This window comes from Rhinatrema bivittatum, chromosome 2 (assembly GCF_901001135.1).
Source record: "Rhinatrema bivittatum chromosome 2, aRhiBiv1.1, whole genome shotgun sequence".
Taxonomy (NCBI): Eukaryota; Metazoa; Chordata; class Amphibia; order Gymnophiona; family Rhinatrematidae; genus Rhinatrema; species Rhinatrema bivittatum.
In genome coordinates this window covers 508,001,155-508,016,716 of record NC_042616.1, presented here as the reverse complement: position 1 = coordinate 508,016,716, position 15,562 = coordinate 508,001,155, and the positions used below count along the sequence as shown (strand labels likewise).

At 44.1% G+C, this 15,562-nt stretch overlaps 1 protein-coding gene across 1 annotated transcript in view; it reads right to left on the bottom strand.

Moving 5' to 3' along the window:
• Positions 1 to 15,562, bottom strand: part of JARID2 (jumonji and AT-rich interaction domain containing 2) — a 585,747-nt gene that overhangs the window by 264,061 nt on the left and 306,124 nt on the right.

Sequence of the window (15,562 nt, the reverse complement as noted above, 5' to 3'; positions counted from 1 at the left end):
GCGCGTTTGACGCACTAGCTTTACCCCCTCGAAACTAATAGCGCACGCAACATGCAAATGCATGTTGATGGCCCTATTGGTTATTCCCGCGCGATACAGAAAGTAAAATGTGCAGCCAAGCCGCACATTTTACTTTCAGAAATTAACGCCTGCCCGTGCCAGGGAAGTGCACAGAAAAGCAGAAAAATCTAAGAGTCTAGCTGAGTTTGGCTAATGGGCAAATATAAAAATAAGCGAAATCAGTCCGGAAAGGAAATGAGGTTCCTGTTAGCCTGAAATGTATAAATGAAACTTGAAGGACTTGTCTATTTTACACCGATCAGGAGCAGTGAAAGCGTGTGCACATAATTTTTGGCATTATACTAATCTTTATTTCCAACGTGTCTGGCGGCTCTAAGCCAGAGATTCCCAACCTTTTCATGCCCAAGGCACACCTACATTAACAAAATTGTTGTGCTGCACATCAGCTTCTGTGGAGCAGGCAGCGTGCACATGGAGAGGCCTTGTGTGGTCAAAAGAAGAGCTAGGGAAGCACTGAAAGTCCTACCCAATCTCGCTTCCAAATTTCAAAACAAAGGGGGGGAGGGGGCAGAAACACACAGGCCAGCCACTGTGGTGTGGTGCTGGCACTTGGCTAACAGTGAGCTTAGCTGTCACATGCGGCTTCCACAGCTCCTTCACTGCTGCTACTCCCTCAGATTAAACAAGAGCCAGTGCTCAGTGCACAGTTCTCCCATCTCATTCAACCTGCGGCTAGGCCAGAGGCTGGAAAGACTCAAAGAGGCATTAGGTGCAATGCCCATTACCATACTCCGGGAGTTCCTACTCTACCTAGGAAGAGGCATGTATGATTGCATGTGTTCTAAGAAAGGAGTAACTACGCGTTTAAGAGCCACTCCTGGTGTCGCTTGTGGCTGCAAGGTGTTAAGAACAGAGCTAAGGTGTTGGCCTGGATTTCAGCATCAAGAAGTGGTGACTTTTCCATGGCACACCTGATCAGGTTTGAAGGCATGCCAGAGTGCCGTGGCACACTGGTTGAGAAATACAGCTCTGGGCCATAAGAAATGCCATACACTAGTAAATCCTAGGAGATATTGCCAGTTAAGATGCTATGACAAACCTTACACTACAGGAAAGCATTGGGAACAAAAAGACCTGGACACCTAAGAGCAGTCACAGTCAGGAGTTGAGATGTTCAATGACCTGGTCTTCACTAAAAAGGAGCGGCTGAATTTACCCCTGATGCAGGCTTTCCGCCATATTAATCGATGTCAGGTTGTTATAGTCAAAAGCGGCCAGTGTTGGATTTACTATCAGGCCAATGCAATACAGTGCGCTCAGCCAAGTGCATTGTTTAACCCATGGCTGGACGTGGGTTTGACGCAGTCCACAACCCTTTATTCTATTAGGGGATTAGCGTATCCAAATCGCACTTCCAGCCCCCCACTTAACTAATACCGCTCATCACATGCAGTTAGGCTATTAGCGATTCTCCAAATGTTTGAAATGTTCCCCTCAGTACTGTGAGGGCACCACCGATTCCTTTAGCTTTCAGCTCTGTGTTTGGCCTGTTCCTCAGCCCCACAGCAACGACAGAGAAAAGGAAGTGTGAGCTGGGAAGCTTTACTTCCAAGCATATCCTTCAGAAATACTTAAAACCAGTGACAATAAATGTTTCCATATAAAAAAAAAAAGTCTCCACTTTCAAAAGCTTGCTTTGGGGGATTTTTCCCTTTCAAAACAAAAGCACACACAACAAAGATGGATACGTCAGAAAGATTTCAAAGCAAGACCATTTTCCTGTGCAATCCCATGTGTTATGTACCAACGGACAGAGCTAGTGTGGTCTTCTCTCTGTTTGCAACAACTCAGGAAGAAGTGGGCATAGGGCTCAAAATAATGGTTTAGTCATAAAAGTTAACTGTATACAGTAAAATACCTTAGTACATTAGCCTGTACACAAGTTATCTGAAAGCCCCCCCCCCCCAAATATTTTCTCGTGTTTAATTGCATGTTTATTTCATTTTTTTTAAAAACAGAAAACTAAAATTTAAAAAAAAATGTAGCTTTTTAAAAGCAAACAGTGAAAGTATATTCTCATATTGCCTGTTTCCCTCATTTGTTCACTTTCAGAAGCTTTTTCAAGCAGGAGATTTGAATTTAGCTGTTAACAACTGCTAAATTCAAATTTGAGATGTTCAACTGGAATATCTCAAAACTTAATTTCCTTATGTAATGGATACTCCATTTCTGTTACCAATAAGCTCTGGGTACTCCCTGTAGAGTTAGGGCAGTGTAGGTTAGTGAAGAAGGGGAGAAACCATTCAAATGCAACCCTTCCCTTTCAGGCCAATACAGTACAGTGCGCTCCTGTTAACCCGCGTTTGGACGCGCGTTTGAAGCGCTAGCTTTACCCCTTATTCAGTAAGGGGTAATAGCGCATCGAAAACGCGCGTCCGACCCCCCTGAGACTAATATCTCCCGCAACATGCAAATGCACGTTGATGGCCCTATTAGTTATTCCCATGCGACTCAGTAAGTAAAATGTGCAGCCAAGCCGCACATTTTACTTTCAGAAATTAGCGCCTACCCAAAGGTAGGCGCTAATTTCTGGCGTGCGGTTTCCGAACCCGTGGCTGTCAGCGGACTCGAGAACAGACACCGGCAAAATTGAGCGTCGGCTGTCAAACCCGCTGACAGCCACCGCTCCTGTCAAAAAGGAGGCGCTAGGGACACTAGCGTGTCCCTAGCGCCTCTTTTTACCGCGGGCCCTCATTTAAATACTGGATCGCGCGCCCGGAAGAGTGGCCTGGGCTTGTGTTGGGTGAGCGGGTGCTCGCCTCAGAGCGCCGGCTCTCCCGCCGATTTTACTGTCTTGGCCTGTTTGAGGGAGCTGGAATGGCTGTGCTCCTGGGAAAGGTTTTATAGCAAAGAGCACTGGGGGCAGTGTGAGTTGATTTTTAAGTTAGTGGAGGTGTTTGGAGTTTTTCCTGTTTTGAATTTTTGGGCCTGCACTTAGGGCTCCAGCAAACCCTGCAGGGAGTTGAGACAGAGATCTGCCTTTCCTTTCCACCCCCTGGTGGGGAAGGTCTGCATCGCAGGATTATTTGATCTTTTGAAGAGACTTTACTTTGTAGGAAACCTGGGGAAACCCTGTGCAGGAAGACCTGCCCCTCAACACCCTCAGAAATGACGGAGGAGACAGTGACCGGATGGCAGGATCTTCCAGTGTTAATCTGGGAAAGAAGAAGTTTTGTAAGAAGATCTGGGAGGATGTTTTGGCTGCCCCTCTACCTGCCCATCAAAAGGAACAACCCGAGCTGCTGTTCCAACCTGGATCCCTCCCATCAGGGTTTCACTGAACCACGAGAATAGTGAAACCCAGCTAACTGTGAGTAAAGAAACAATGAAGAACACTGAGCACACCCAACAGGAGTCTTCACCCTGGGGGGAGAGAGAGAGGCTTGGGCTCTCTGTGCAGAGACAGGGGACTTTCTCTTTCTGCCAGTTTGGAAGGATGTCCTGCCCATCTAAGGTATACCCTGCCCATCTGGGGGACTCTATATTTTCCTAGCCCTCAAGGGTAGAAGTGCCCTTGTATAAGAGAATCCTGCACAGATAGAGAAAAGAGACTGTAACAGACAAAGAAACCCTGTGGTGTTGAGGATTAAGTTTAAATTGTGCCATTTTCATCTGACTTTTTACAACAGTAAAGCAGTTTAATTTTGGACATTAACCAAGTGACTCTCATGTGGTTATTGGCACAAAGAGCACACACACACAGTGCCTCTCTCCCAGGGAGAAAGACGAAGGTAAACAGGGCCACTCCTAGCACTCTGGGCCTTGGAAGTAAACTCCCCACCCCCCACCACCAACAAAGGATTCTAGCCTTGGGGAAGAGGAAGCCATTCTAGCACGAGCCAGAAGAGATTCCAACCCGGAAGAGTTTACCCGTGCAGGACAGGCACACCAGGGTGAGGTTATACTTATTTGAATTTATACTGGATTTAGGTGGTTAATATGCACATTGCAATAACCTTTATTATTACCCATCTGAGACAACAAACTCATTCACCTGCATGAATACTTCTCTGGATAAGCAGACCCCAAAGTGCATGAAGAAAAGCAAAAGATGCATCACATTCCACCCAAATCCAAGAAATCAGTGTGAAGTTCAAGTTGATATCCCAGCAAGCATATGAACCTTTAGATATGTGCAGATCCTATAGTACAGGGTGTGTTAAATCATTTGTGGCAACACGGAACTGCTGTTTAAGAGAAGCAGAACTTAACACACGTTACTAAATACAGCTGTAGTTATACACACGTCTTTCATCCACTTTAACACTGTTTGCACCCGCTGGATTGCCAAGAATTTAAGAATTCACGTACAAAATGCACACTGATGAGAATTTTTTTTTTTTTTTGCCTTCATCTGTACAGAAAATATACTGCCCAGAAAAGGATTGGTGGGGAGCCACGGCTATGAGGCTGAAGTAAAATCAAATCCAAGCAGATTACTGAGATCCACAAGCACCTACAAAGGCTTCCAAACACATCCCCTCTCCCTTCGATTTATTTCATTACAACATACAAGAGGAGTAGATCACTTTCCTAATTTAAACCATTCGGGCTCTGTGAGAAAGCAAGACAGATCTGCATTACAGCCACCGCAAGCAGACCCAGTCTTCGCTCAGTGGTGATACCTAAGGGCTGGAGTCAAGGAGCGTGCATACCAGACTCCAGAGGGAGCTGTGATCTGTGGCCCCCGGCGAAACACCATCATTACAAAGACTGGACCAGGCAAGGGGTTATAAAAAGGGGGAGAAAACCTTAAGTTGCTCTGAATGAAGGCTCAGAACTCACTAGAGGCTGCTTCCAATTGACCTGAAAGCACAAAGGAGAAGGGGGAAAAAAACTGCCCAGCAAAAAGAAAAATGAATATAAAAAGAAAAAAACTCCAAGGATTAAACCGAACATACCTCTTGGGCACCTTTTTATATAGGTTAGCGTCATGGTAAGGGCAAAGCTGAGTGTACGTTCAACTCCATCTGTCTGAAGCATGATCAGACATGGAAGATTTCACCTTTTGGGCTTCCTGCACTTTTTAATGACTATTTCAAAAGGTTTTGAGTTCTGCATATAATAAAAGATGCTGTATTTACATATTGAGCACACTCAGCCACTCCCCTTGCACTAATATGGAAGAAAAAAAAAAACAAACAACAACCCTAAATTCAAAGGGAACAGCCTAGCTCCGCAGCCTCCAGGCGGGAGACTTGTTCCCCTTGCTCAAGGTTGCCAATACTGGAGCACAGTTTCCGATAGCATTCTGCACAGGAGTGAACATTTTTTTCACCTCCTAAGCTTCACTTACACAGCAAGAGGAGCTTCACTGCACGGTGTAATTAAGCACAGTAAATCTGCAAAGAAATATTTAGCTGCCTTCATCTTTAATCTATACAGTCGATTTTTTTTTTAATTAGTTGCACTTTTCACCTTTCGTTATTTTGTATTTTACATCAACTTAAAAAAAAAAAACAAAAACCCAAAAGCAAAAAAAAAAAATACCCCAGAGAAAAACAAATAAGTATAGATGGTAACCACCCCATTTGGTGTCGGCAGACATAGTCACAAAGGGTGCGATGTAATATCTGCGATTATGGTATGTATTCTTTGCTGTGTTTATGCTGCTTCTCCAAAATAAAAAAGTACTTTCCAAAAGAAAAACAAATAAGTAGTTTAACTACATCTCTGCTTCCTTTGCTCAACCCTCCCTCAAGAGCCAGTACTCGAAGTAAATATGTAGTAGTGAGTCAAAAGTGTGTGGCAAATGTAAAATGATAAAGGATTTAAAAACTTTAACTGTTTCAACTCATTTTTCCTTTATCTACTCATTTATTTTTCTTGAAACACCTGCCTGTCATCTTTCTCCCAAATTCCTTTTCTCCCAACGCAGCCCTCTCACTTTTCTCACCATCTCTCCACTCCAGGTGCTTAAGTTGGTGGTGCACCAGAAAATGTGCAGGTGCCATATCGATCAAGGAAAAAAAAAAAAAAATCAAGCACATGCTAGCCATTTAAATACGAGAGATCATTTGTTTCTAAGCTCATTTACCCTCCCCCTCCCTCCAACGCACTAAAGTGCATTAATTCTCTTACAGCCATGTGGCTGTGAGAAAATTAATGACATGGGGTGGGACAGAGCAGTGGTGGGAAAAAAGGTTACCATGCCAACTCTGCATCATAGGGTCACGGTATTAACCTCTTTACCAACTCCTTGGACACACACGCACACACACACAAAAAAATGCTATCTGGATGCTGATTGTTCTCATGCCTTCATGACACAAGCTCACAAAGTTCCCAGCACTCCTGCTGCTCTTCCAGCATTAACAAGGCTGCCCAGAGCTCCTGGAAGCTTACCCAATCCCGCAAAATCTCCCTGACCCTCCCTGCTTTTTTTGCAGGCAGGGAGGAGAGCTGCTTACCCCCTGCTGTGTTGCCCCATACTGTCAAAATCACAGCAGTTCCCTGCCACCTCAGGCTTTGAGTCACAGTGTGAAGCAGAGATAAGTGGGCACCATTCTGACAGTGATGGGCAAGACAGCAGGTAAGACGCCTTCCTCCTGCTATGGAAGAGAAGAGAGCAGTTCAGGGAGGCCCGAGCCCTGTGAAGGTTTGAGGGGTGCGAGACCTTGTAACAGATTGCCCGAGTTTGGACTGGGAATTTCAGGTGAGTGGGCAGGGCAGAGTTGGGAAAAGAAGCAAAGGTTATAGTGAATGCACACAACACTATAACTGATGTATGGGATTGTATTTTATTTTTGATGGTTCTGAGCTATTTTTATGTAATCTGCTTAGCACGATCCCTTTTTATAAGTAGAATAAAAACATTTTTAAATAAATTAAACAAACACACCCCTCCCTATAGGCCAAAAATGGCACAAATTTTAAAATCCATTTGCTAAATACTGTATGGTAAAGCATTATACACATCAAGTTTCATTATAAAAATGATAGTTAAGTCTCTTTTTCCTCATTCTGTCCAGCTTCTTAGATTGTAAACTCTGAGACAGACTCTCTCCTCATTCACTGCCCGGCACCTCTCCCTCTCTCACACTCTGCCCACAATACCCAGCATCTCCCTTTTGCTACCCATCTCAGCATCCCCTCCCCTCTCCGAACCGGCTGGTCTTCAGTACTTCCTCTTCCTAAATCCTCCAACTAGCAGAGGTCCCCAGGCTGGCAGAGCACTCTTTCAGTCCCTGCTTCAATGGCTCTGTCTCAAGACAGATGAGCGCAAGCTCCTCCGGCAGAACTGTTACCAGCAGGCAAGCCTGGAGCTCCCCCGGCTCCTGCAAATAGCAGCGGCTGCTCCTTATCCCTCACAGCCTGCGCCTGCACGCCAGATCCAGGAAGGAACATAAGCTGGGAAGTTTCAGGTGTGGTGACAGATTTGCTTGTGGAGGGGGAAGGGAGTCCACATTCATTTTCTCCCTGACCCCCACCCGGGATAATTTCACTTAACTTCCTCCCAATCCTCAAACCCAAACCAAGCACCCATCCCTTCTCAGACCCCAGGACTTTGCACCTTAGCTAGTCCAGTCCTCTGCTTCCTGCTCCAGTCCCACCATTCCCAGGCAGCATGCAGGGAACAGGAGAGGAGGAGATAGAGACTGAGCCTGAAGCAGACAGATTCAGAAAACTTTATTGGCATAACCAAGGAGAGCAAATCTGAGGAACGGAACATTACTGCTGATGCTTTCACAGATGATTTTTTTTTTATTAGAAAGTTAATTCTATTAGAGAAGCTCTGAAAAATAGTTATTCCCCACACTGGGTATAGTGGGCATTCATTTACATCATTCGAGTACAGGAGGTGGAAACATAACCTCCTCTAAACCATTTCGTGGTATTAAGACCCTTGAACTCCTTGACTTATAAAGGAATGCAAATTGGATCTCCTTCAATATCTTCATGGAATTGTGAATTCATCCCTTGAAGGAAACCTTTAATCGGCTGCTACTAAAGAAACTTTTTTAGATTATTTGAAAATTGAATTCTGTAGATCAATGGCTAATTTACCTGTTTTGAGTACACTGCTTGAAATAGCAATAGCGGCAGGATAAATTCAGGTCTTGGATGTCAATCAGTCTTGTACCCTATTAATCTGGTTTCCAGGCCAGGTTATTACAAAAAACTCTTTATTAGTCCTTATGGATGATCTTGGTAGGGGATCAGACCAGTAGTTCATTGTAAGACATTTACTTGTCATTGTTGTTATTGTTTAAAATGTAAACCGAATTGATCAATAATTTTGTTATTGGAAAGTCGGTATAGAAAAATGCTAAATAAATAAATAAATAAATAGTTCATTGTATGATAAAATAGATCATTCCATTCTTATACTGATTACAACTGAAGGGTATTAATGGACAAGTTCTGCACTGGTTTGACTCCTTCTGGGGAAAGGAGACACAAACTGATGTTCAAAAATGAATGTTCTCATTCTTGAGAATTAGAATTGAGAGTTCACCAAAACTTTCTTCCATTTTATTTAATGTTTATGTCCAGTCTCGTCGTTCAGTGATTAAGACAAGGCTTCCTGAACTTTTAGCCAATATGACATTTTACCACTTGAAAATTCACATGATCTCAGAGGATGACCAAAACAAATTAGCAGTAGTATGGTTCCCCTCCAAACAATCACTCTTACTCACTTTCCCCTGAACTTCAGTTGATTTCCTCTCAGCTTCCATCCCTCAGCGTCCTGCACTTCCCATTACCTCTCCAGCGGCACGTCTCTCAACATAAATCCTAGCCCCGTGCTACATCCAGTCTTTATAGGCTCTGCATTCAGGACTTCCTGTGGGCGCTGGCTGATGACATCACTGCTACTCCTTGGATATAAGGGAGTTCAGTGCAGTAAACAAGTGCATTAGCAAGAGCTTCTTCTGTACACCTCTGCCTAGGTGGTTTCTTTGCACCTGATTCTGATTCCTGTCCCTGCTGGTCTGCTTGCCTGATTTCCAGTTCCAGCTTCTGTTCTAGTCCTACCTTCACCTGCTCTACTCTGCTCCTGCCTGCCCTTGCCTTTGGATTGTCCTCTCATTGTTGAACGGGACTGACCTTCAAATCTTGCTCTGCTTGTACTCTACCAGCCTCGACCTCAGCCTGCTCCTTGCATCGGCCTGCCCTGACCGCAGCCTGCAACCCCTCAGCTGTCGCCTGTCACAGCCTGGTCCGTGCTTGCACAAATCAAGACAGAGGCCAGAGGGCTCACCTCCCTGATGCATGACACCTCCACTCCTCTCCTAACCTCCAGTCTTTTTCACATGCCCACAGCTGATCCCTCTCACCCCCAAGACCTTATAACCCCCAACAGATCTCATCCCCTCTCTCTCACCTCATCCCCTAGGGGAAACGTTTTTCCTCTTAGGTAGGTTCAGTGGTGGGTGAGAAGAGAGGAGGAGCAGCAGCAGCAACATCTACTGACCCATATACATTCAGCCCTCCCCTCATGGCTGATTCCAAGCCAGACAGTGATCTGCAAGTGGCAACAGCATTACTAACGAAACTCAGCATAAGGCCCTTGAGCTAATATAAGTTCATGGGCCCAGCAGAAGTCCTGATCCCTCCTCGTGCAGTGCCTCTGCAGTGTGTATGAGTACATGCTGTGGTTAGTGCAGCTAGTGCAGGTGGTGTAGCTGGGTTCAAAAAAGGTTTGGATAAGTTCTTGGAGGAGAAGTCCATTCACTGCTATTAATCAAGTTTACTTAGGGAATAGCCACTGCTATTAATTGCATCTCTGCCAAATCAATCAGCAACCACTTCTCCTCCTGCACTTTTTGCTCCCTTTTCCCTATCCCTCTGCTCCTTCCTTGCTTCCTTCAAATATTTCTGTCCTTCACTAAGACCCCCTCTTTGTCCATTTTCCCATGACATTTCTCCCCCCTCCCTCCACAGTTGCAGCTGTGGAATACACTACACCCGGCTGCCAAAGCTCCGGGCTTGGCTCTTTTGGTGGGCCAAGCACAGTTAGTCTTCTCCCCTGCAGCCCCACTGGCTTGCCATCACCCACCTTGCCTTCAGCAGCCCCACTCCCCACTGCCTCCCAACCCAAAACTGTCACCACATTTACTTCTTCCCCTTCCCAGTTTCTGTAAGCTGCACTAGCTCCTGCCAAAGGCTCTGGCAAGAGGGAATCTCGCACCTTGCTGACTGTTCCCATCTGTGCCCTCTCCTGGAGAGAACATGCTTTTTCATAGAACAGAGGATACTGGCGGGAAGAACTGATAATATCATTGACATGTTTGCACTGATACCATCCCATAAAAAAAAAGAGCTCTACCTCAGGTTCTTCCCAATGCAATAAGTAGGAAAAAAAAATAATGTTCCCTGTGCCTAGCAGCCAGCTGAAGAAAAGCACTCGTAATAAATCTGGAAGGAACAGAGTCCTCCATTTCAGCAATCAGGACCAAGCAAAAATACACTGGAAATGTCTGCCTTGTTAAATGAGCACTATGCTATCTCACCAGCACAGCACTAACTCTATAAAGCTGAGATTGAACATTTTACAAGTGCATTCTTAACAGTAATATCTTGTTGTTTTTAAATATGAAATATCAGATTGTAATGCATAAACAATTAAATGCACTTCTACATCTCCCCAAGTCCAATAGCTTCTAATAAACTCAAATTTCCTATGTAATATATTGTTTCTAGTTCCATATTTACTGAAAAAAAAATGTACCCTAATTACCTTCATGCCCCATGTTTTCCAAACTTTATTCTCTGGCATCCATATTTCAGCTGCCCACTTGAGCCTTCTGATAAAGATCAGCAGGGTAGCACTCTGATTTAGATTCGTAATGGTTGGTGTGACTATGTAGGAAGAACTTTAATACTAATAAGAATCAAAAGACTTGCCATACTGAGTCATAACAAGGATCCATCAAGCCCAGTATCCTGTTTCCAACTGTGGCCAATCCAGGTCACCAGTACCTGCAGGATCCCAAGGGGTAGATAGATTCCAAGCTGCACATCCTAAGAATTTGCACTTGGAGTGGAGGAGTAGCCTAGTGGTTAGAGAAGTGGACTATGAACCAGGAGACCAGGGTTTGAGTCTCACCACTCTTTGTGACCTTGGGCAAGTTATTTTACCCTCCATTACCTCAGATACAAACTTAGGGGGTTATTTTCCAACTCACATTATGGCCTTTTCGCATGTGTCAAGGTGTTTTTCGCATGCAAAAAGCACCATAATGCATGGTGCGATGCTAATTTTTAAATGGTAGAGAGTCCATCAAGCTAGGTTGAGAGAACACTGTACAAATCTCATCGTTGTGTGTGTTTCCTCACTCCAAAGGACATCAAATCTTATTTATTTATTTAAAGTCTCTTCTATACAGATAGCCGTTCGCACATCGCATCGGTTTACAACAAACAAGAACTTTTGGGCGGAGCCCTTACATATAACTGGTAGAAATACAATTAACAGGGAGAGTAGATAATACTGAAGGCAACGCAAATTAATAAATCAATAAATAGATAGATAATCTTCACAAGAGAGCACTGTTCTGTTCGTACGTCTCACTCTGCATGTCAAAGTGGCCCCTAATCCCTACACTGCTACCTAAACCTCACCTCGAGTTACTAGGTGGGCCTCCTATAGAGATATAAATAGCTAACTACTAGAAGGGCCTTATAGATAGTCTCTCTCTCAGGAAATATTTTCACAGGGAGAGGGTGGACCTTCCAGAGGTGGTGGTGAAGACAAAAACAGTAACGGAATTCAAAACATAGTATAAACAGAGGATTCCTGGAGAAAAAGGACCATTATTAAGCATTGGGTAAACTCAGAGTGATATGACAGCTTTCTGCTTCTAAAAAAGCATTGGGGTAACCTGCGTGGAGAAGAGGTTAAAACCGTAAACAGCACTGGACTAACTGGGTGGATCATTCTGGCTTTTATCTGCCATCACTTACTATGTTACTATAATTAACATCTCACTGTAAACAGGCCCAGCCGACCAGGTGTGCATACCGAGCATTTGTACAGGGCAGCACACCCGGGAGGTAGGTGGTGTGTGGCCACAGGAGAGGCAGTGGGGCCACCAGCAGAGCCCTACCCACTGGCAGACAAAGAAGAGGAGAGGCCACTGTCACCGACGGAGCCCAATCTGCTGGCGGCCAAAAAAAGAAGAGGTCACAGCACCACCGGCTGCTGTGGAATAGTGTGCCTGTTTGCGTGCGAGTGTGTGCGCGCGAATGGGAACCTGCCTGGGGGTGGGGCATGGGTGTGAGCCTGCCCTTCCTTTCCCTCATTAATCCATGACAATCTCAGGGCATCTGGAAATAAAAAGTTCCTAAGAATGGAGAGGGGGGATTCTTTATTTATTTTTTTAAATCCTTATTAGTTTTAATTATTGCTTAGTGTTTGATGTGTCTACTGTTTTGAAGGTATGCATCTTCAGTACATATAATCAGTTTGAGAATGAGTGATGTGCTTGAGTGTATGGAATGTTGTGTATTTGGTTTTAGAAATGTGGAACTGAAATTTCTGTAATTGTCTGCAACTGAGACTAACTTGCCTAGGGTGCTCTGGCGTTAGGTGGGAGACAAATTTAATTTAAAAACAAAACATTATTTTCTTTACCAGGCCACTTAAGAGAAATATTATGCTGATATAAGCAGTATATTAGAGAAGGAAAAGCTCCAACAGGTAACTCTTAACTCAGATCCATGACGAGTCCAGGCTGTATTCCTGTACAAAGTACTGTTGCAAGTTCTGCCAGTGCAAAGCATGGCTTCAGCTAAGATAGCATCTACAGTGAGAGATGTTAGCTGGTGGATTCCCTCAGGAAACATTTAAGTGCAAGAGGTGGTGGCCCAGCCTAGGAGCACCCAGGAGAATGAAGGGTTTTATTATTAGGTTACACATGGAGACTTCATTATCCATTATTAAGAGCCACCTAGAGAGGACGATAATGGAAGGAATAGTCACTCCTACCAACAGACAGCACATCACCATGAAATCTCCATCAATTCACTTTCAGAACAGATACACAGTCCTAGAATCAAAGGAGGAGTATCACAATGAGGAGCAGGATGGTTACTGATGACAACTCCTTTCTACGTGGGACAAAAGAAACTATGGATTGCATCCAGTATTTAACAAGTTTGGATTTTGTGGTATAAGAAAAATCAACCTTTAAGACTGTAAACCGCCTTGACATTTTGATATTGCGGTATAGAAGTGATTGGAAAATAAACTATATCTACCCCTTATTAAAAAGAAGCTAAGATCAGGTTTCTACACTTTAAAACTTTTACGTCCTTTAAAAAAAAAAAAACCAAAAAACTCTTGTCCAGGGACTCCTTTAGGACTGTGTTGCAAGCAATGTTTCATGGACAGCTCGACTACTGTAACAGTTTGCAGTGTGGGCTTCCTTAAACTTTGATCAGATCCATCCAGTTACTTCAAAACGTTGCAGCGCCTTTGTTAACATCATGTACCCCTTTTAATGCTCATATTAGTCCAGTCCTGAAGGAGTTACACTGCTTACCCATAACACGGTGAATAAAGTTTCAAGGTGTTAGCTCTTATTCATAAAGCTGCTTTACTGGGAGACCCTCCTGCTCCTTGGAAGGTAAATTTACTTGCTGCCCCTTCTTTTAAAGGTTTAAAACCTCACAATTACTCAATCGTATGCAGGGGCCAATCCTCGAACAACCTTTCAACTGAAATTCCTAGGGAAATAGATGTGAAGGTATTTCACAAGAAATTGAAAGCTGTTTTGTTTTTTTTTTGCCGAGGCATTTTATTGATGTATGCATTTATGTTTTTCTGTTGAAAATTTTATGGATGTTTAAAAATGTGTAATCTACCTTCAATACAAGGTAGAAGTGGCAGGCTATAAAAGATGTAAAATAAAGAAATAGGTATGCTGCCTGCCAAAAGCTCAAGTCTGAGACAGATTAATAAAAACCTCATCTAGTCTTCTGATCACAACCCTGTGCTGCTTATCCATACAGACATCAAAAGATAATGCCAATAACCCAGCGCAGATCACAAGGACTACATAGAACAGAGTATGGGTGAAAGAGGCATGACACAGCTGGAGTTCTAGGCCTAGCGTTCCATTATAGGGTAAAGAGATGATCAGGAGAAGAGACTTTAAGAAGACAAACATATGGATTTATGGATGACAGTAATGAGAATGTATGATATTCCAAGAAGATGGTCTGTTAAGTAGAGATGGGATACTCTTATTTTCTGTGAGATGTATCTTTGCTCACTGACTTTCCAACCTAGTGGATGGGGTGGAGGAGAGGGGTAAGGAGGCGAGAGCTTTAAACCAGATTCATTGGGTAAAGACGACAAGTCCAAAAATAAGCAGGAGGCATAGTAACCTACGTGAGGTCAGGAGAATGGGGAGGTATATGGAATCCTATATAGGCAGGTGAATACCATGAAGTAGCATTGAATTGGAAGTGGTTTAAAATAGTGGCTGAAAATGCAAAGACTGGATTAGGAGAGATGACTGTATGATGGACTGATGCTATTCTCCAACCTCCAGGGCTGTGCATTGCAAGCTGGGACTCAGAGCAAATTTAACAATAGGGGGGGTGAAGGACTGATTTGATGGGTGGATCACTGGGATTGGGAGTCTGATTTTCCTTGCCTCCCAGCAATCTCCATGTATCCTTTTCCAGCCAGCCTTGCATCCATCCCTCTCCCAGCCTCTGAGCAAGCAGCACATCAGCCAAACACTCCAAACAGGCATTGTCACATCATCAGATTCCTTTCCCTCGAGTCTAGTGCACAGAAATGTTGGGTCTTTCAGCTATAAACAAGAGGCTCCAGCAGATTAGTGGCGAAGCACAAGTGGCCTGGGGAAAGCCTAGGCTGCCCTTATTTTCTAATAGTTAAGTCATTCTAGCAAATTTTGTATTTTTGGTATGAATTGAATTGGGGTGACAGTGTTTAAACTACTGCATATACTCATGTACAGGTTGAGAAATTTATGCCAGAAAATAAGCACCAAAAGAGCTGGCTCAACTTATACACACATACTATAGTTGTGCAGTTTTTTGTGTGCCCTTTTTGTTTTCGGATTGGGGGTGGGCATTTTGGTCCACCCCAGGATCGGAATTTTTTTTTGTCAAAAACCCCCAAACCTACACCAAACCCTTCAAATTTAATATAAAGCCCCCCCACCCTTCCGTCTCCCCCCAAAGACTCACCCAAAGTGAGGGGCTACTGGCTCTGTCACATGGTAAGGACAAAGGGCCGGGGGTGCCATTTTGATTACTGGCAGCCTACGGCCCGGGAGTGGGAGATCGCTAGACTGCCAAGGACCTTGGATGAGTCTTGGGTGGTGGTGGGGGGGGGGGGGGGGGGGGGGAGGGGGAAAATCAATGGATTTCAATGGATTTTGGTCTCAAAATCCTCCATCGACTTATACGTGAGGTCAACCTTTACAAGAGTGTATATATGGTAGTTAGTTCCAACGACTCTCCATGGTCTAATGTGCTTGCACAACTTTATTGCCTG